Below are 21,151 nucleotides of genomic sequence, written 5' to 3'. Positions count from 1 at the left end.
AGTACTGAGAGAGGCTGGGACCTAGGACCTGGGACCCTCTGCTGTAGTGCTTGCACCTGGGCAAATGTCTTCTTGATCAACAAAATACAAAGAAACTATATGGGACTAAAAATAGCTGTGTGCATGTGGCCTTGGGGCAAATTATGGACAACGAGATACAAAAAGACCAAAAACCCAACTAACACTTCTGAAGAGCCAGGAGCAAAAACAAGGTACTGTGCATGCCCCCTGTACACAACACCACCAAAGGGACTTCTTCTGCCCAGCCAGTGGACCCGCCCCTACCCTCACCCCAAAACGGGAGTCAGCTCACCACCCCACCTCAGAGTGACCAAGGGAACCTGTTACTTGTTTTCACTCCCTGCTGCCACAGCAGGAGCCCCAGTAAAGCCTGACCTGAATTTCTTGTCTGGCCTCTTATCAATTTCTGTTGATTAGGGAAGGCCAAGAACCCTGGTCAGTAACAGTACCTTTCTTTTTCTTTTTTTTTTATTTTATAAATTTATTTATTTATATATTTATTTATTTATTATTTTATTGGCTGTGTTGGGTCTTTTTTGCTGTCGGGCTTTCTTTAGTTGTGGTGAGTGGGGGCTACTCTTCGTTGTGGTGCATGGGCTCCTCATTGCCGTGGCTTCTCTTGTTGCGGAGCATGGGCTCTAGGCACATGGGCTTCAGTAGTTGCAGCACATGGGCTCCGTAGTTGTGGCGCACGGGCTCTGTTGTTCCGCAGCATGTGGGATCTTCCTGGAGCAGGGATTGAACCCGTGTCCCCTGCATTGGCAGGTAGATTCTCAACCACTGCGCCACCTAGGAAGTCCCAACAGTACCTTTCTTACAATTGATGGCTACACTGACACATCATCATCACCCCAGTCCATAGTTTGTATTAGGGTTCACTTGTGCTGTTGTACATTCAATGGGTTTGGACAAAGATAAGGACGTGTGCATCACAATATCATGCAGAGTATTTCCACTGCCCTAAAATTCCTCTGTGCTCTGCCTATTCATTTCATCCTGACCCCCACCCTCACCCCAGTTCCTGGCAACTGCTGATCTTTTTACTGGCTCCATGGTTTTGCCTTCCTTCAGAACTTTTTCACCATCCCAATGCCCATATAAAAAGTTGGGTTGGTGTCTTTTTGTTGTTGACTTGTAAGGGTGCTTTATAAAATCTGGATACTAGATCCTGATCAAATGTATGATTTGCCAGTGTTTTCTCCCATTCTGTGGACTGTCTTTTCACTCCCTTGATATGGGCATATCTTGTTTTATGCTGCTTTGCTTTATTGTGCTTTGTAGATACAGCGTTTTTTTTTAGAAATTGAAGGTTTGTGGCAACCATGAGTTAAGCACGTCTATTGAAGCCACTTTCTCAACAGTATTTGCTTGCTTTGTGTCTCTCTGTCACATTTTGGTAATTCCCAAAATATTTCAAACTTTTCCATTACTGTTATATTTGTTATGGTGATCTGTGATCAGTGATCTTTGACGTTACTACTAAGACTAGCTAAAGACTTAGATGGTGGTTTGCAATTTTTAGCAATAAATTATTTGTAAATTAAGGTATGTGCTTTTTTTAGACATAATGCTATTGCACACAGCAGACTATAGTAGAGTGTAAACATAACTTTAATATTCAGTGGGAAACTAAAAAATTCACTTGAGTCACTTTATTGCAATATTCACTTTATTATGTTGGTCTGGAACTGAACCCGTAGTTCAGTCAAAGTATGTTGGTAGTGTTCTTTTATGCACAAAGGTTTGTCATTTTGATGAAGTTCAATTTACCTACTTTTTCCTTTTGTTGCTTGTGCTTTTGATATCATATTTGAGAAACCATTGCCTAACCCAAGATCACAAGGAAACACTTTTATTTCCTTCTAGGAGTTTTATAGTTTTTACATTTTAAATTCATTTTTCTTTCTTTTTTAAGGTCTTTACTGGAATATAATTGCTTTACACTAAATTCATTTTTTTATATGGTATGAGGTAGGGATCCAGCTCCATTCTTTTGCATGTGAATATCCAGTTGTGCCAGCACCACTTGCTGTAAAGACTCTTTTCCCATGGAATGGTCTCAATACCTTTCTCAAAAACCCATTGCCCACAGATGTATGGGTTTAAATCTGGACTCTCAGTTCTTTTGTTTTTATTTATTTATTTATTTATTTATTGGCTGTGTTGGGTCTTTGTTGCTGCACACGGGCTTTGTCTAGTTGCAGCGAGTGGGGACTACTCTTCATTGTGGTGCTCAGGCTCCTCATTGCGGTGGCTTCTCTTGTTGCAGAGTACAGGCTCTAGGTGCATGGGCTTCAGTAGTTGCAGCACACAGGCTCAACAGTTGTGACTCATGGGCTCTAAAGTGCAGGCTCAATAGCTGTGGTGCACGGGCTTAGTTGCTCTGCGGCATGTGGGATCTTCCCGGACCAGGGCTCAAACTCATGTCCCCAGCATTGGCAGGCAGATTCTTAACCACTGTGTCACCCAGGAAGTCCTGGACTCTCAGTTTTATTTCATTGGTTTATATGTTTATTCTTATGCCCATAACACATGTTTTGATTACTGTAGCTTTGTATTGAATAATAACTTTTGAAATTAAGAAGTGTGAGTCCTCCAACTTTGTTCTTTTTCAAAATTGTTTTGGTTATTCAGAGTCCCTTGCAATTCCATGTGAATTTTAGTGTCAGCTTGTCTATTTCTGCCACAAAGGCAGTTGAGATTTTGATAGAGATTATATTGGATCTCTACATCAGTTTGGGGAGTATTACTATCTATGATTGTTAGTTCTGCGTGTCATCTTAGCTAGGCTATAGTACCCAGTAATGCAAGTAACACTAATTTAGGTGCTGCTGTGAAGATATTTTGTAGATGTGGTTAACTTTTACAATAAGTTGACTTTAAGGAGATTATTTTGGTAATTTGAGCCTTATCCAATCAGTTGAATGGCCTTAAGAGCAAAACTGAGGTTTCCCAGAAGAATTCCACCTATGGACTAGAGCTTCAGCTCCTGCTCAAGAGTTTCATATCTATCTCTCTATCTAAATCTGTGTATCTATGTGCCTAGGTATCTATCTCTGGTTCCATTTCTCTGATAGAACTCTGATATACCACATGAATATCTTCCCATTTATTTAGGTCTTCTTTAATGTCCTCCAGCAACATTCAATGAAGAAATCTTAAGCTTCCTTATTTACACTATTTTCTGCATTTTGTTTTTGTATTGTTCCTTGCTAGTGTATAGAAATACAGTTGATTTTTTTTAATGTTGATCTAATATCCTGCCACCTTATAGAACTTCTTTATTTGCACTACTAGTTTTTTGTGGATTCCTTAGGATTTTCTATATACAAGATGATGTCATCTACAAATAGAGATAGTTTTGCTTCTTTTCCAATCTGGATGCTTTTTATTTCTTTTTCTTGCCTAATTGCTCTGGCTAGAACTTCTACTACAATGTTGAATACAGGTGGCAAAAGCAGGCATCCTTGCTTGTACTTGATCTCAGAGGGGAAAGCATCCTGTCTTTCACCATGGAGATGATATTCGCTGTGGAGTTTTCATAGATGCTCTTTATCAGGTTGTGGAAGTGTCTTTCTCTTCTGACTTTGTTGAGTGTCTTTATATATCGAAAAGGTGTTGGATTTTGGGGACTTCCCTGGCAGTCCAGTGGTTAAGATGCCGTACTTCCACTACAGGGGCACGCATTCAACCCCTGGTTGGGGAATTAACTAAGGTCCCACATGCCACGCAGTAATGCCAAAAAACGAAAGAAAAAAAAAAGTGTTGGATTTTGTCATATGCTTTTTCTCTGTTGAGATGATCATATGACTGGTTTACTTTTCTTCCCTTCTTGGAAGCATTGGGTTGGAAATTCCAACTCTGTTTTTTTCAGAGATTAAAAAAAGGGTTACAGTTTTATAGCTCTCCCCATAAATAAATTGCAACCTCCCAGACACAATAAGTATTTAGGACGGATGAGAAAGCAAAGCCAGCTCCTGTTGCGGCTCCACAGTTGAGGGGAGAAAAACAAATGAAGATGGGGTAGCACTGAGTAAAAGAGAAGGAAATTCAGGTGTGTGATTGCTTTTTCCTCAGTAGAAAGGAAGAAGGAAAGAAGAGGATGGGGGAGACAGAGGAAGGAAGGCAGGCAGGCTGTTTCTTCAACATTTTGCTCTGACAGATTTTCTGTAGGGCTCCTGTCTTGCTGTCAGTGGTCTGTGATACTCTGGATTAATGTCAAGAGATCAGGTCTTTTGCTCACCTTGGGAATGGAGAATGGCAGAGGTTGGGCGCAATCCAGCTTTCTGTATAGATTTTTAATAAATACTTATTTACTTATTTGGCTGCATCGGGTCTTTGTTGTGGCATGCAGGCTTCTCTCTAGTTGTGGCACGCAGGCTTCTCTCTAGTTGTGGCACGCAGGCTTCTCTCTAGTTGTGGCACGCAGGCTTCTCTCTAGTTGTGGCACGCAGGCTCTAGAGCGCACAGGCTTAGTTGCCCCATGGCATGTGGGATCTTAGTTCTCTGACCAGGGATAGAACCTGCGTCCCCTGCATTGAAAGGCGGATTCTTCACCACTGGACCACCAAGGAAGTCCCTCTATAGTTTTAAAACAAGAAAAGATTGGCATCACTACTAACATCTACCTGGCAACTTCTCATGCTGGGGAGGACTTTGAAATCCCCTCCTTTAACTGAGTAATAGTCCACAGCTGCTGGTAGCTGGGCCCACATGGTGAAAGGTGGTGCGAGCTTTGGGAAGGGAAGAAGGGGAGAGTTTGCTATGAGACCTTGGGCAAGTCACTCTCTGCCTGGGTCTCAGTGTAAGGGGGTAGGATTCCACCACCAGAGGAGTTCTGGGATCGGGTCTATAAATCCTCAAGGTAGCTCTTAGGCTCTCCGCCTAGGTGGCATTTCTCTAGGTAGCCACATTAGTGTTCAGCCCATTCTCCAGGACTCTGTATTCTGAAGGCCACACCAGCTCATCCATGCTTTGTAATGACTTCCCGGTGGGCCCTGATGAATCACGGCTGCTGTTATTACGGTAGCAGCAGAAGGGGGGCTCTTATCAGATACACATCACCTGTTTAAGGGGCAGACGGTTGATGGATGTTGAAACAGTAGTCACTGATTTCCAGAGTTTTTTTTTTTTTTTTTTTTTGAAATATACAGTTCACTTTTATTTACAATCAAAAGGAAACTATACTTCCAAGTGCCTAATTCACACTTTAGAACTTCGGGCTGGTGGCATGCCAAGACACTGCACCGAGTCCCACCTGGGCTTCAGCAGATAGATGCCTGGTGGCTCTGGCCCGCCAGGTATCGACAGAATGAGGTAAGGCAGTGAGTCGGGGGACCATCATCTCACGGGGGAGATGCCTGGCTGAAATGCCAGACCCGTCCCAGGGGGGCACTGGCCCCTCTTAATCTAGAGCTCTGCTGGGACCAGCACGGACAGCGCCTACCCGACCATCTGTCACAACGGAAAGCACCCACTGACATCCGTCCTTAGAAGCAAATCAGGTCGGGGGGGGGAAGTTTTCTTTGTAAAACAAAAGGTTTATACACACTGTAAAAGCATATGCAGTGTCCACAGCCTGTCCTCTACCAAGGCTAAGCTGAGGGGACTCGAGCTGCTGAGGAGGGTGTCCCGGGGGCTGGAATAAGAGGTATGACTTGAAGTTGCCTACAACGAAGGGCCTGGAGCGCGGAGTTTTTAGTGATGGAGTGAGAAAGTACCTAGGAGCCACGGCCCACCCGGGGGGCATACATAGCACAATAGTTAGTAGATAGGGTAAATTTTATTTAACACAATCTGTGCTAAACCCTTTGCCTGCATTAGTTCAGTGAATTCTCCGTAGATCTTATGAGATATGTACTGTTGTGCCCATTTTACAGACAGGAGACTGAGGCCCAGAGAAAGTGGGCACTTGCCCAAAGGCACACGGAGCATCGTGGGCTGTCTGGATGCATCTGAATGTACAGAATTGAGTTACGGAGAGAAAAGGGCCGCTCTCCGGAGGGCTGGGAGCGCTGGGTCCCTTGGCGTGGGATCTGGAACTCGAAGGTGGTGGTCCGCGTAGTCTGAGGGAGGGGAAGGAGAAGGAATGCCAGAGATGGGGGACCCATGCGAGCCGGGTAGAGCAGGGGGTGGACATTCAGGAGGGGAGGTTCAAGGGTATCCAGGCACGTGTCGGGGACCGACGAGCAGGGGCGGAATCAGAAAGAGGAGACACCAGGATGGGGCGAGTGGGGTCTGGGCTGAAACTGGGGGTCCCAGGGAGTGAGCGGGGTCTGGGGCGTAACCGGGAGCGTTTCGAGGGTACTGGGAGATCGCCGGGGTGGAGGGGAAGGGCAGAAGCCGGAGGGCCGCAGGCCCCTGACGCCGGGGGTAGCGGCCCCCGCAGGTAGCGGGGCGCGGGTCCCGGGTCCCGGGTCCCGGGTCCCGGCCGCGCGCAGAGGCGGGAGAAGCCGGAAGCTGGAGCCGCAGCGCCCCGCCCCGGCCGGTCCAGCCCCCGCTCGCGCCCGCGCCGCCTGGAGCTCCTCCCCGCCGACGCCCGTCAGCCCGCCCCGCTGCTCCGCCAGCTCAGACCTCCCGGCTCGACTGGCTGCGCGGGCGGCGGTGAGTGCGGCGCGGGCGGGCGGCCGGGCGCGGGTGGGGGGCGCGGATCCGGGGGGGGCTCAGCGGCCGGGGCGCAGATCGGGGACGCCCCAGGCCGGCGGAGGGGAGCCGGGTCCGTGGGGCGCGAGCACCTGCTCCGGACTTCACGCGGGTCCCCGGGGTCGAGGTGGGGTGGAGGGCGTCGAGGTCCCGCCGCGATCTTCCGCGCGGGTCCCGCGAGGCCGGGTTTCCAGCCTCTCGGCGCTTGTTCCTGCCGCAGGACAGGCTGGATTCCTTTCCTGCATCCCTAAGTGGGCAGATCGCCGGCGGATCGCGCGCGGTGGGGTCGTTCCGCCCCAACCTGAAAGCGCGCCCCTTCCTGCTCGCGGGACCCCCTCCCCGGAGAGGATGCCCCGAGGCTTTTCAGGAAAGTCTCCACTCGCTCTGGTGGCTGCTATCTCAAATTGGGATTTCCAGAATCATCACCCGGCGGTTCAGAGACAAAACCAAACAACAAACAAAAAAGCCCAACGAATTTCCAGATGATTTCTAGGGGTCTGACCCTGGGGGTACCCCGCAGGGTTCAGGACCTCTCTCAGCGGGTGCCTATGTGGACACCCGAGGACCTAGAGAGCCCCCAAGAGATGGAAATCCTGGACACAGAGCAAAGGGAGCCTCGGCCCTGGCTAGACCCTCCCCCCCTCCCTGGGGGGTAAGGTGGGCACCCTGTGAGCGCAGGGGTGGGCCGGGACTCCATCCGCTGCAGGTGTCGGGTGGATGCCACTGGTACATGCCGGCGAGGTGGACATCGCCCCTCCCCACCAAGATAGGCAGGTGGCCCCCTCCCCCTTGCTTTCCAGGCCAGTGTGGATCTGGGCAGCCGGGTCATTGTTGTGCCAGAAGCCCTTGGTCAGGGGCAGGGAGAGGAGGTGATGGGAAATGGGTGTGTTCTGGAAGGGCTGTGCATTCCAGGGATCAGGCCAGCTGGTCTTTGGCAAGTTTTCTGGTGGCTTTTGTGCTTTCGATAAGTGGGGCTGATGTCATTGCCTGTTGGACTGAGCTTTGGTGGCTGGGAAATCCAGTTTCTGGAAGCCACAGGGTCTTCCCATCTTAGCCCAGCAGGGTAGACTCTCCCACTGGTCTTCCGAAGAGGAATAAATCCTTGGCTGGGTGAGCTGGTGCTGGTTCAGGTTGGTCCTGGAACACAGGTTGATCCTGCAGTTCCCCTGGGGCCCCTTTAAGGAGAGACATGGTTTGCATTAGTGTACTTGACTGCCTCCCTTAACTTCCAACTCCCACCCCAAGCCGTCTCTGGGTGATTCTTAAAATGGGACTAACCTGGGTGTCCTGTAGAGGCGTGAGCTGGTATCTGGGACTCCACCAGCATGTTTGTTTTTATCACAGTTGGCTCGGAGTCTGGAGAGCAGGTGACTTGCTCTACCTGGTATAGAATAACACCCATGCTGCACTTGGCTTACCTCTCAGCCAGTCCTTGCTCTGGGATTTAAATGTGGACCAGACTCTCTAAGAAACATTTACTGTAGGTCTGCGATGGGAGAGGCCCATCTTCCCTCTTTCCTGTTATGTTAAGGCATGAATAATAGATGCTTTTGTTCAAATTTGGAAAAGTATCCTCACTGTAATGTTTTCGTGGATTAAGTGACTTGGTGATTGAACTGAGAATTGATCTGAGATGGAAGATCAATTTCTTAAGTCTCCAGAATACTAGATTGAAGTCATTTTGCTGTCTCTGGTGAGTAAACGTCCCTTTGTTCCTTTAGTCGCTCTTGTGGGATGGCTTTGGGGGAAGCAAAGTGCTACCCTTGCCTTGTAAAGGACACAGAAGAAATGGCTCCCAGTCCTAAGGGGTTTATGCTGTGGCTGGAAAACGAAAACACACACAGGTGAAAAGCCAGTGCTCAGTAATGCCCATGTGACTCTGGAAGGATTGAAAGGAATGGAAAAGAGGGAGCTGTGAGCCAGGGGCCAGGTTAGTCAGGGAAGGTTTCATGGAAAAGCAGAGGCCTGAGTACATGTACCAGAAGATACACGTGGACTAGATGGGCAGTGTTCCGAACGAGCAGAAGAGGCTTGGCAAAACTTTGGAGGAGGCACAGACTAGCCCATAGCTGAGGACAGTTAAAGGGGAACCACTGAGAACAAAGGAACCTGAAGGCCTAAGTTTGTTTTTCAAGGAAATAGAGCATGCTTTGTTGCCACTACCTATGACCAGAGGGGCTATGGTGCCACTCTGAGAACGGGACTATGCCCATCAGGGAGTTAAAATTCTCCCACCGAAGATGAATGAGCTCCAGCTACAGTGACGGTGGAAGAAACAAGATCTATGACACGAAGTTGTAGAGTCTTGGCACTGTGACTTGTCCCGTTTGTTTGTGCTTTTACTGCAACAGAAGTAGCTCAGTGGGCGAGGTGGTCCATCCCATCATGTAGATAGGCCTCCTTAACTCTGCCGTCCTTCAGTACCAACGTGTTTATGGTGTCTGTGGTGCCCATTTGGCCCCCGCCATGGCCTGTTTTGAACCTGACTGGTGTTTACTTATCTTAACATGGTTATTTGAGCTCTAAGTGGTACTTCCCTGGGTCCTCACAATTTCATCTTATTGTCTGCACTCTCGGCAGTCAGAAGAATAACACTTTTGCAGCTAATGAAGTTGTTCCCTGGCCGCAGGTTATTTCAGTAGAAGAATTGTGTGTAGTTTCATAGGTTATAAGGCCTGGACAGAAGAAAGGAAATATCAAGGGTGTCTGTGTGGTGATTGCCTGTTCACCTAGTAGGTAGGAAGTTAATTCACCAAGATTGAAAAAGCCTGAGGCGCTTTTCTTCTCTGGGTATTAACTTCAGGGAAAATAATGATGGAGAATTGAAGCTTACTTAGCTCATGGAGTTTTAGAATTGACAGTGTTGCTGGGGTAAATTTGAGAACTTAGCATTGACTTGCCCTAACCTTGAGTCCAGGGAGGTGATTCATAAAGGCTGCATTGATATCTTTTAAAGTTATATAAAAAATAACAATATTACAGAAATCGTGGAAGATAAAGAAGACTGTCAGGCATAATCTCACCTGGTGAACAAAATAAGCATCAGTTTTCCTTTGGCAGCTGCATCGTTTGTCATGGTGCCTGTTTTTCTATGAAGCTGTAATCGAGCTGCCTATCATTTTGTCTCCTGATGCTGTCCTATTAATGTTCTCATTGTGCTTTTTCATCAAAAACCATCATTCATGTGGAAACTGGGGATGTGGTTTCACCAGGAATCCCGGGGGAAATTGCCCTCTCTGATTCTGGGGAAGCAGCCCAGCTCTCCAGTGGAAGCATTTTCCATTCCACAAATCACTGTAAATTGTACTTATGCCATATTTGAACCTGGCTCTCAGACTGTGGTCACTTTATCTTTGACTTGTGAAACAGACTGAATTCAGAAGGTGGAATTTGAAAACATGTCTCTGAAATCTTTCCCTGTGAGCCTCTGTATTTTTCAGAGGTAGACCGAATCTGAATTTGTTTGGGGTCTATTAGTCTAAGAACGGTAATGTAATTTCTCACTTCCTTTCCCAAAGAGAGTTGGAGATCCCAATTTCCCCTTTTGTCTGAATTCTTCTTCCTTATTGATTGAGAGTTTAAGAAGCACTGTTTGCCTGGGACATTTTCTAGTACCTTATACGGGTTAAATTCCATTGCAACAAACACAGCATTGCAGAATCTTTGTATTTTAAAGATTGCTAACCAGTGGCTTTTAGTTTTAAGAATTTTGAACAATATTTGATTGACTAAATGTAGAAGTCAGATAGTTCCTTAGGGTTTTTGCAATCAGGTTTCACTTGTGCTCACATTACTGTAAAGAACATTTTTCTCCAGAGACGGTAGAAGACCAGCGCTCTTTGACCTCCTCAGCTGGTTCTCCACCTTGTGTACAAACTAGGCTATTTTCTTAGGGGACCTGACAATTTGCATGTGTGTGTGTCCTTCTTTGGCCAAAGGAATGCCTTTTTTCCTGGGGTCATTTCTGTGATGCATGTATTCCCGGAGCAAGATTCTTTCTGGGGCCAGACGGTGGGGGCGGGGAGTGGAATTGAATAATCTTCCTCGTGAAAGAACTGATCTTAGAGGATTAAGTTGGTGGTGAAAAAGCTGCTTTATCTTCTCTGTGAAGGCCTTGCCCTTTTGTGTGTTGATCTGATACCTAAATCTGGAAAACAGGAGGATGTATTTTTAGAAGAGTTCATCACCTCCCTGTGGTTAAAAACACTTTGTGAGAGTTTAAAAATCTATCTTAAGGGAGGGGGTACAGATTTGTGGCTGGGCATCAGTATGCATTCAGCTGGGAGGAGGTTTGGAGATTCATTAAACTTTAAGGCCCATTTGCTTAAAGACGGTATCTATCTACCTATCTACCTACCTACCTACCTACCTACCTGTGTATGTATCCATTCATCCTCAGTGAGAAATAACAGAGACGCTCATCTTCACCCCCGCCTGCACTTAACCTTTCGCATTTAACCGAAGTACACTTTAGGGGAAAAAGCAACAACAACAAAAAACCCCAACTTTTCTTTAAAGAAGTAATAAACCTTAAAAATTTTTGTTTCTTTTTAAAAACTGAACTTGTATGCTTTTGAGTGAGGCCTGCCTGCTCCACTTCATCTTATAGTTTAATTTTAGATTTGTAGGAAAGTAGCAGTTCGTGTAGGGAGTTCCCATCTACCCCTCACCCAGTTTTCCTGGGGAACATCTTACATCATCACCACAGGATATTTGTCAAACTAGGAAACTGACATTGGTACCTCACTGTTAATCACATTCCAGACGTTATTTGGAGTTCACCAGTGTTTCTGCCGCTGTCCTCTTTTCTGTTCCAAGATCCCACCCAGGGTACCACACTGCATGTAATCACACCATCTCCCAGTCTCCTTGGTCTACTACAGTTTCTCACTTTCCTTATTTCTCATGAGTGTTTCTGGAGAGTACCAGGCAGAGATTTTGTAGAATTTCCCTCACATTGGGTTTGTCTGATGTTTTTCTCATGATTCCCCTGGGGTTATGGGTTTGGGGGAAGAAGGCCACAGAGATGAAGGGCTCTTCGGATCACATCACATCCAGGGGTACGTGATACCCACATGACATTGCTAATGATGTTAACCTTTGTAGCTAGGTTAAGGTGGTGTTTGTCAGCTTTCTCCATTGTAGACAGTTGCTCTTTTTCTCTTTTCCTAAACTATGCTTCTCAAAAAGCAAGATCCTAAATCTAGCCCACACCCCGGAGAGGGAGGGGCGAGATTAAGCTCCACCTCCTGGAGGGAGGGAGCTGCTACACGTATCGTTTGGAATTCTTCTGTAAGGAAGATCTGTCGTCTTTACTTAAGAAATACACACTTCTCTAATTATAAGTAAGTACTCTGGAAGTGCATAATAAAGATGATTAACATGGTTGTACATTATAAATGAAACTTATTAAGAGAGTAAATCCTGAGAGTTCTCATTGCAAGGAAAAGAACTTTCCTGTTTCTTTAGTGTCGAATCTGTATGAGAGGATGGCTGTTCACTGAACCTATTGTAATCAATTCATGACGTATGTAAGGCAAATCATTATGTTGTACACCTTAAACGTGCACAGTGCTGTATGTCAATTATATCTCAGATTGGAAAAAAAAAAAAAGCTACACCCCCCCAAAATACACTTTTTGAAAGAGCGTGCACTGTAGATTTCCCCATCTTATATGGGACATATATACACCATATCTCAGTTCTGCCAGGAGGTATCCTGTGCATTGCTTTTCCCGAAGCTCTGTGGGGAATCCAGAGAAACATGGAACGTAGCCCTTCCCTGGAGGGGTGTAATGCGGTCCAGTTAGGGAAATAGAATCTAATTTGCAGACAGGAAGCAATCAGGACAAATGAGGAAGGCATACGTCATCGAGGGCTGGATTGTATGGGATAGGCCAGGGGAAGCAGGGCAGGCCTTAGACTGCGGTGGCTAACGTTTACCACCCTGTTCTCCCCTTAAGCCTTGCTGAGGCAAGACTGTTCTATAATTTTCAAAGGCAAGACAGTTATGAAACCCACGGTCATCTGGACTATGGCCAGAATTGAAGAGATAAGCAAACAGGAGTCTCCGAAGTAACGAAGTAACGTACATACTCATCATCAAAACAAATGCCCACACTTGTTTATCTTCCTCATCGGAGGCACCCAAGGAAACTAGTAATTCTTACTTTACACAGAGTTTTTACACACTGGGTTCTGGTTTCCCAGTCCTTGGAAGCTTTGAAGCAGCAAATGGAGGAGTGGGATAGGGGCCTGCCAGCAGCCTGGGGACCACAGGACCACAAGATGCTGACACAGGCATTTCCTCCCTCCCTTCCTTCCTTCCTTCCTTTTTTCCTCCCTTCCTCCCTCACTCCTTCCCCTCCTTCCCAGACGAAGAAGGCAGAGAGAAATAGGGCATCTTATCAGAAAATGCTTAAGAGGCTTTCGGGGGAGGGCTGTTGAAAATGGTCCTCAGTCAGAGTGAAGCAACACCAGAAGTTATGAGACTGGAGTTTTTGTTTGTTGAGACGTGATCTGGGGAGAGGACCCCTTGGCTTACGGGCAGTTGGGACTTTCATGTGTGTTTATACTGATGGGGAGTTGTTGGGTGGCTTCTGCTGTGGTTGCTTTCTCCGGATAGTCTAGGTTTTGAGGCTTATTTTTAGAATCTGAATTCTCCTTGGCAGGAGTTGAAAACTTTGGGGGGTTTTTCAAGTCGCTCTTGGGCTGCTGGTTAATGAAACAGAACCTGTGTGGATGGTCCCTCCCAGAAAGGTTCAGCCCTGGTCCCCACCTCGCCTGGGCCAGGCTCTTTTTTTTTTTTTTGGCCGCACTGCACAGCTGTGGGATCTTAGTACCCCACCCAGGGATCGAACACATGCTCCTTGTAGTGGAAGCTCAGAGTCTTACCCACTGGACTGCCAGCGAAGTCCCAGGGCCAGGCTTTTGATGGTGCAAAGGCTCCCGTAACCTGACCCTACCCTCTGGCCACCTCCCCACAGGACACAGGTGTGCCTGCCTCTGCGTCTTCTGCCACGTTGCTCACCCCCTCCAGTGCTGCCTTTGCCTGCATCCTTCTCTTGTCTTACTCCTTTCACTTGCCTTAGAATCTGGGCTCAGTTTCTCCTCTGTGTTTGCTCCCAAGTCTCCGCATGTTGGTTCACTTTGCCTCACCAAATGGGTTCCTTAAGGCCAGTGAGGGGGAGGGTCCATGCCTCCCCCCCAATCCCACATCCACCATGAGCCCTCAGAACCTCCTGCGTGAAAAATGGATCATAGCGCAGAATGCGAAGAGAAGAATTTTATTTTGGCCAGTAGGATGCTGTTAGGACAGACTCAGGGCTGATACAGCAGAAGCGGTGGCTTGCACGTCTTCTCACCACAGAGAAGTGTAATCAGTAACTCGAATGCGTCTGCAAACAGGGAGGGGCTGAGGGCCAGGTGCTGGGCATGAGACGCGGGTCATGGGACAGAAGGGCTGTGAGGACGTCATTTTACCCAGAGGTGGGAGGACAAGGGAGGCCAGCCTGGGGAGGGCAAATACAGGTTTGCAGAAGAGGCTTTTTTTCCCATTAAAACAAAAGAAATTTAATGTATTTTATTTTAAATTTCTTTAAATTTTAAATTTTATGAAATTAAGTTATTTGTATTTAATATGCTATAAATACATCATAATTAATATAAATAATTAAATTATAATTAGATTATAGAACTGTAAATTTTTACATTATAAGCATATTTAATTTAACTAAGTTAATTTTTTTCTTAATTTGACTTTGTGATTATGTAATAAGAATGAAAGGCATTCATCTGGTTGCATCCCCCAGTGCACCCACCTCCTGTTTACGGGCAGCTACTGTTATCAGTTTCTTTGTTCCTTTTTTCTTTTCCCTCTTGGCCACGCCACCGGGCAGTGAAAGCGCCGCGTTCTAACCACTGGACCGCCAGGGAATTCCCAGTTAGCAGTTTCTTGTGTATCTGTTTGGAGACATTTTATGCATATTTTACAAAGAAATATGTATCACCTTCTTCCTTGTACACGAACGACCTACCACGATGAGCACCATTTGGGCTTTTTTCACACTCTGATATGTCTCGGAGGTAACTGGTTTCCGCACATACGCTTCCGTTCTGTCCTGATGGTTGCGTCCCATCCCCTTGTGTGGATGGGCCGTAACCGGTCTACCCAGGCCTCTGCTGATGGACATGTAGGTGGTTTCTGGTAACATTGCAGAGAGGACCCCTGTGTACTTGTCATTGTGTCTCTGTGCCCCTGCATGGGGTCAGCTCTGATACAGATTCCTAGAGGAGGAATTGCTAGGTCAGAGGACTCCTGCGTGTTGAATTTTGGTAGATGCTTCCATCGTGTGAGACTCAGTTTAACCTCCCCACCAGCCTTGGGGGAGAGGCCTGTTCATCACAGCCCGGCCAGTTCTGCGTACGATCCAACCTTCTGCTCTTTGCCAGTGTGAAAACGGCAAGTTAAGGATGGGTGAAAAAGATTTTGGTATCAGTTGTGGATTTTTTAAAAAAAAACCTTTCATTTTATTTTTATTTTTTTAATTGAAGTATAGTTGATTTACAGTGTTTGGTTAGTTTCTGGTGTGCGGCAAAGTGATTCAGCTGTACGTATATGTGCATATTCTTTTTCACTATGGTTTATTACAGGATACTAAATATAGTTCCCTGTGCTCTACAGTAGGCCCTTGTTATTTATCTACTTTATTATTTTTTAAATACATTTATTTATTTATTTTTGGCTGCATTGGGTCTTCATTGCTGTGTGCGGGCTTTGCTCTAGTTGCAGTGAGCGGGGGCTACTCTTTGTTGTGGTGTACGGGCTTCTCATTGCCGTGGCTTCTCTTGTTGCAGAGCATGGGCTCTAGGCGTGTACAAGCTTCAGTAGTTGTGGCACAAGGACTCAGTAGTTGTGGCTCGTGGGCTCTAGAGCGCAGGCTCAGTAGTTGTGGCGTACGGGCTTAGTTGCTCCGCAGCATGTGGGATCTTCCCGGACCAGGGATCCAGCCCCTGTCCCCTGCATTGGCAGCAGATTCTTAACCACTGCGCCACCAGGGAAGTCCCTATTTATCTATTTTATATGCAGTAGTGTGTATCTGCTAATTCCAAACTCCTAATTTATCCCTCCCCCCCTTTCCCCTTTGGTAACCATAAGTTTGTTTTCTATGTCTGTCTATTTGTTTCTGTTTCATTTTAGAATAGTTTCAGATTCACAGAAAAGTTGCAGAGTTGATGCAGAAGTGCCACATATTGCATCCAGCCTCCCCCTGCTGTTAGCATCTTACATCATCAGGGTGTATTTGCCACAAATAAGAAATTGACATTGGCACCTTCTTTTTAACCAAACTCCAGACTTTGCGCGTCACCAGTTTTTCCACTGGTTTCTGTTCCAGGGTCCAATCCAGGATCCCACCTTTTGTTCAGCTGTCACCTGTCATTCTCCTTTGGTCTGTGACAGTCTCTCGAACTTCCCCTTTTTTCATGACCTTGGCTGTCTTGAGGAGTTCTGGCCCAGTCCCCTGTAGAAAGTCGCCCAGTTTGGGTTTGTCTGAGGTTTTCTTGGGATGAGCCTGGAGTCAGGAGTTTGGGGGAGGAGGACCACTGAGCCGGAGTGCCCTTTTCACTCTGTCATATCAGCAGGTATGTGACGTCCATGTGACTTCTCACTGATGATATTAAGCTTGACCATCTGTCTCTGAGTTGCTTTAACTGCATCCCCCTGCTTTGGAGAGAGAAGAGCATCTTTTTGTATGTGAAGACCAGGTTGGGGGGAGTTGTCCAGGGGTGGGGTTGCGGTTAGCCTGATGGGTGTGGGGTTGAGGCGTTGGGGGGACCGTGGGGATGGCGTGCAGACCCCCAGGTCTCCGGGGATCTGCTGTGGACAGGCTAATGGGGAGGTGCAGCCCCTGAAGGAGATGGAGATGCACGGCCAGGCCAGTGAGGACGTCCTTCCAGAGGAGGTGCCGGCAGCCATGGGAGAGGAGGATAGGAATCGGAAAGTGGGCTTGGAGGGGTTATGGCCAAAGGAGGAAGGAGGCTGCTGGTCAGGGGTGAATCCGTGGACTTGGAAGCAGAGCAAGGAGCCAGAGGGGCTGAGGACCTAGGCTGAGGGACGAGGAGAGGTTGTTTTTACCTTTTAATAAGGAAGGATTTGAACCAGGTTAGAGATCAGGAGAGGAGCCACCTGAGAGGGCAGGGTTGGCAGGAGGGGACATTGTTGGAGCAAAGTCCCCAGGATGTAGCAGGGTGTGCGTGGCGGGGTGGCCATGCGGCTGGGCTTTAAGTGGAGTTTGCACCAGAGAAAGGCTCCTTCAGTACCGAGGGTGGGTGGACAGATGCCTGGGGGCTGGGGTGGGAGGTCAAGGGGCTCAGGTCCCTGCGGGGGGTCACCACTGTGGGAGGAAGAGAGCCCCCTTAGGAGTCTGCAGGGCCGGTGGGGGATCGGGCAGCCCACCTAGGAGGGGGCAGGTCCGTTTGCTCTGGCTGCTGTAACAAATTATAAGCCTAGTAGCTGAAATAACACATTTATTATCATACAGTCTGGAGGTCAGAAGTCCAAAATGGGTGTCACTGGGTGAAACTCAAGGTGCTGCATTCCTTCTGGAGGCTCTAGGCAGGAATCCGTCTCCTGGCCTTTTCCAGCTTCTAGCGGCCGCCTACATATGTCTCATGGCTCCGTGGGCCAACTTCAAAGCCAATAGGGCCTCTTCTCTCTTCCATGCCCGCCTGCCTCCCTCTTCCAAGGCCCCCTGTGGTTGCCTCGGGCCCACCTGAATCACCTCCTCATCTCAAGGGCCTTAATCTCATCACAGCTGCAAAGTCCCTTTTGCCATTTAACACGTCACGTTCTGGGGATTAGGATGTGGACAGCTTTAAGGGGCATTACTCTGTCTGCAGGGTGCGGGTGGGGGTAGAAGGGTCAGACTGTAGGGGGTTTGGACAAATAAGTAAAGGCGTGAAGGTAGTGGCCTCAGAACGGGTGCACGTGGTGTGATGGGGCCTATGCTTGGGTCCTCCTGCCTCCTGGCAGTGAAACCTCTGTGTCACTGCGGGCACGTGACCCCCCCTCGCCCCCCGCTGGATTTCACTCTGCTTCCCTGTAAGTAATTAGAACAAATGCTTTCATAGTGACCCACGTGCCCACTGTTCTGGCACATCCACTGGCAGCCTGCAGTGGTGTGGTGCTGTTATTCGCCCATTTTCCAAGTAAGGAACCCGTGGCACGGAGAAATGAAGCCACTCACCCAAGTTCACACAGCCTAGAGGTGGCAGAGTTGGGATTTTAACCCAGAAAGTTTGGTCCCAGAGTTTTTGCTCTTAAACATTAGACCTGCCTTAAAATCCTATCATCGGTGGGGGAAAAATCCTATCATCTTAATTTTCTTTGGGCCCTTTTTGTTCCATTTTCCATGCCCCACCTGCTCACATTCTTCTGTGTGTTCTCTTTTCTCCAGTCATTGTTCGGTATTCAGCAGGCCAGGCCATGGTCCACATCATTCCTACTGATCCCTGAGTGGGGGGTGATTCCTCTCCACGCTTGTAAGTGACCCACATGTGATGGTATCTTGGGTACCAGGCAGGGACACCCTACCTGTAACATCTCTGAGCTCAGCGGCTGTGGCCTGGCTTTCCCACCAAGTCAGTTCCCAATCGGAGTTGGCTGTAAAGCCCGTGTGTCTTGTACAGTTGCTCAAGGAGAATTCTCAGCGTTGGGCATTACCTCTCTGTCCTCCTTCTCCTTTGCTTTTGGACCCTGCCTGCCTGCCTTTCATTTCACCAGAAAGGATTGAGGGCAGGAAGAAAAAAAATCACTCGAGACTCCGTGAGCCCCTCATCTGCCAAGAGTCCCCTTCCATCTTTGCTGGTTATAAATAAGCACTGAGGGTGGAGGTGCCTGCACAGGTGTGAACTCTGTTCCCCATTCCTGTCCACACGTGTCAGCAGCAGTTGCTGATGTTTATGGCATCCCGGGGTAGAAGCTCGTTAGAGCCTTATTTATTTATTTATGTATTTATGTATTTATTTTCTGGCTGTGTTGGGTTTTCGTTGCTGCGCACAGGCTTTCTTTAGTTGTGGAGAGCAGGGGCTACTCTTTGTTGCAGCGTACAGGCTTCTCATTGTGGTGGCTTCTCTTGTTGCAGAGCATGGGCTCTAGGTGCATGGGCTTCAGTAGTTGTGGCACACGAGCTTCGTTGCTTCTCGGCGTGCGGGATCTGCCTGGGCCAGGGATCGAACCTGTGTCTCCTGCACTGGCAGGTGGATTCTTAACCTCTATGCCACCAGGGAAGTCCTAGGGCCTTTTTCTTGACGTCCATGAAAAAAGACAGACTCTTGTTTCTGGAGAAGGGATGGCACACCAGCCGTGTAGAACAAGTGGCTTCAGAGCCATACCAAGGACCAGGTGATGCACGTGGAATGACAGGTGTTACTGAGTTTGGGCTGGTGGCAGCGAGGAGCCTGCTTATAGGTGCAGATCTTGGATGGATGGTGTAGCCGCAGGAAGCACCCCCTCCTCACTCTTTTCCAAAATCCCAACCAGAACCAGCAGTGGATGTCGGCAGAATCCAGGGGCACCTTCTGCAGAGGCTGGGGACGAGCAGCCTGAAAGACTTGCATCGAAGGTTGTGGCTTTTTTTTTTCTTCTGACTTTATCTTGTTCGTGTTTGCTCGCCTCCACACTTCCCTTTTCAAGTTCTTTCCACCCACATCTTGATCTCCTGCCTACGACACCCCAGGGTGCCCTGTTGAGAAACACCACTCCCCCCAAGGGAGGAAATGAAGGATGCAAGACAAGTTAAGTGATTCCAGTTCTGGAGCATATTGGGCGGTGCTTTGGCCAAATCCTCATGTTATCTTGAGCTGAACTGTGAGGCCATCTGTTATTGAGGCCTGTTGTTAATAACATCTTCCTATTAAAAAGAAAAACTTTATTTTTGTCAGATTCTAAGTTGAGGCTCTTAGGGTAACCCCTCCCATTTATGTCTGTTTCCAAATCTTGATGCCATCCAAGATGGGTCTTGGTGTCCTTTGTATACCTAAGTATCATTTTCTCCAACATTTGTGGAAATATCGGGGTGACCTACTTGTTCTGGTTTGCCTGGGACTTTCCCAATTTAAGTACCAAAAATCTTGTATCCTGGGAAACCACTCTGTCCTGGGAGAACTGGGACAATGGGTCACCCTATGTAGCACCCCTCATGTTTTGAGCTTAGTTCTAAGTGCTGGGGATGCAGATTTTAATGAATTTAAATCCTTACCCTTATGGGGCCACAGACTGGTTAGGAAGACATCTTAGACAAGAAAAGTACCCTGTGACAAGTACAGCAGAGAAACACGTGTTAATGACAACCAGCCAGCGCTGAGGGCATACATGTCCCTGGTTGCTCTGGGTCCTTTTTGCAAGTGGATTCATTTAATCCTCCCAAGAGCCTCACGAGGGAGAAACTCCCAGTGTGCCCATTTCACAGATGGGAAGACTGAGGCACCAAAGTCATGCCCCAGGGAACTTGGATGTGACGACAGGCCATCTGCCTCCAGATCCTGCACCTTTGATTTCTGCACCATGAAGAGAGGTTTGGGAAGAATTAGTTCTCCCCTGCGAAGGCCAGAGATCACATCTCTTGGAGGAAGTGACAGCCAAGAGGGATATGATGGGTGAGAGGAATTTGCAGACCCGTGGGAAAGGAAGCAAATAGGGGGCAAAGAGGAAAGAACATAATCGGGGACATGCAAGCAAGGCTGCCGAGGAGGTGAAGTGCGAGGCAGGTGGGGAGTAGGGGTTCAGCGTGTCCTGGGAACCCCCTCCTTCCTGGGTAACTCAGGCCCTTTGGTCCCCTTTGTCAGGCAGGCACGTCAGCAGGTGTCAGCAAGACCCCAGTGGTCATGCTTTTAGGTAAACAGGCCACCGGGTGGTTGAACTAAGGCTAGTGGTGGATTTGGAGGCTCGAATTGCTGGCCTTGGCTTGGAGACTAGCTATTTCTAGTACTGCCTTTGTCTTTCTTTTCTTTTTATTAAGGTAACATTCACAAAACTTAAAATTCACCGTTTTAAAGTATACAGTTCATCCAATAAAGAGCTTTAAAAAATAAAAGTATAGAGTTCAGTGGCATGTACTACATTCACAGTGTTGTCACCTCCATCCAGTTCCAGAACATTTTCATCCCCCCAAAGAGAAACCCCATTTCCTCCCAGCAGCCTCGCCCCCCTGCCCCAGTCCTTGCACCCCTAAGGGGCTTTCTGCCTCTGTGCGTTTCCCTTCCTATCCTGGACATTTCATATAAATGGATGGAGTCATACGATGATTTCACGTCTGGCTTCTCTCACTTAGCATCATGCTTTCGAGGTTCATCGCAGCAATGTTTTGGAACCGCCAAGTCGGTGATCAAGCCGGTCAGCCAGCCGTCTCTAGGCTTCCCAGAAGTCAGGTCCCTGCCTCTGAATTTAGGCAGGTGCTGCCAGGCTGGGCCCCCAGGTTATCCGGTGAAC

At 47.8% G+C, this 21,151-nt stretch overlaps 1 protein-coding gene across 5 annotated transcripts in view; it reads left to right on the top strand.

Moving 5' to 3' along the window:
- Nucleotides 1–21,151, top strand: part of LITAF (lipopolysaccharide induced TNF factor) — a 119,557-nt gene that overhangs the window by 82,826 nt on the left and 15,580 nt on the right. Inside the window, exon 1 of one of the 5 annotated variants that reach the window (XM_057748747.1) lies at nucleotides 6,565–6,624. The exons of 3 other annotated variants lie outside the window; for them this stretch is intronic. The gene's annotated coding sequence lies outside the window, so the exon portion shown is untranslated. Of the gene's footprint in view, nucleotides 1–6,564; nucleotides 6,625–19,228; nucleotides 19,287–21,151 lie in introns of those variants that run through there. One more of the 5 variants, XM_057748748.1, reaches the window with a different exon arrangement.

Source organism: Hippopotamus amphibius, chromosome 9 (assembly GCF_030028045.1).
Source record: "Hippopotamus amphibius kiboko isolate mHipAmp2 chromosome 9, mHipAmp2.hap2, whole genome shotgun sequence".
Lineage (NCBI taxonomy): Eukaryota > Metazoa > Chordata > Mammalia > Artiodactyla > Hippopotamidae > Hippopotamus > Hippopotamus amphibius.
Note: the sequence above shows the minus strand (reverse complement) of the source record. Positions and strands in the feature narration are given on the sequence as shown.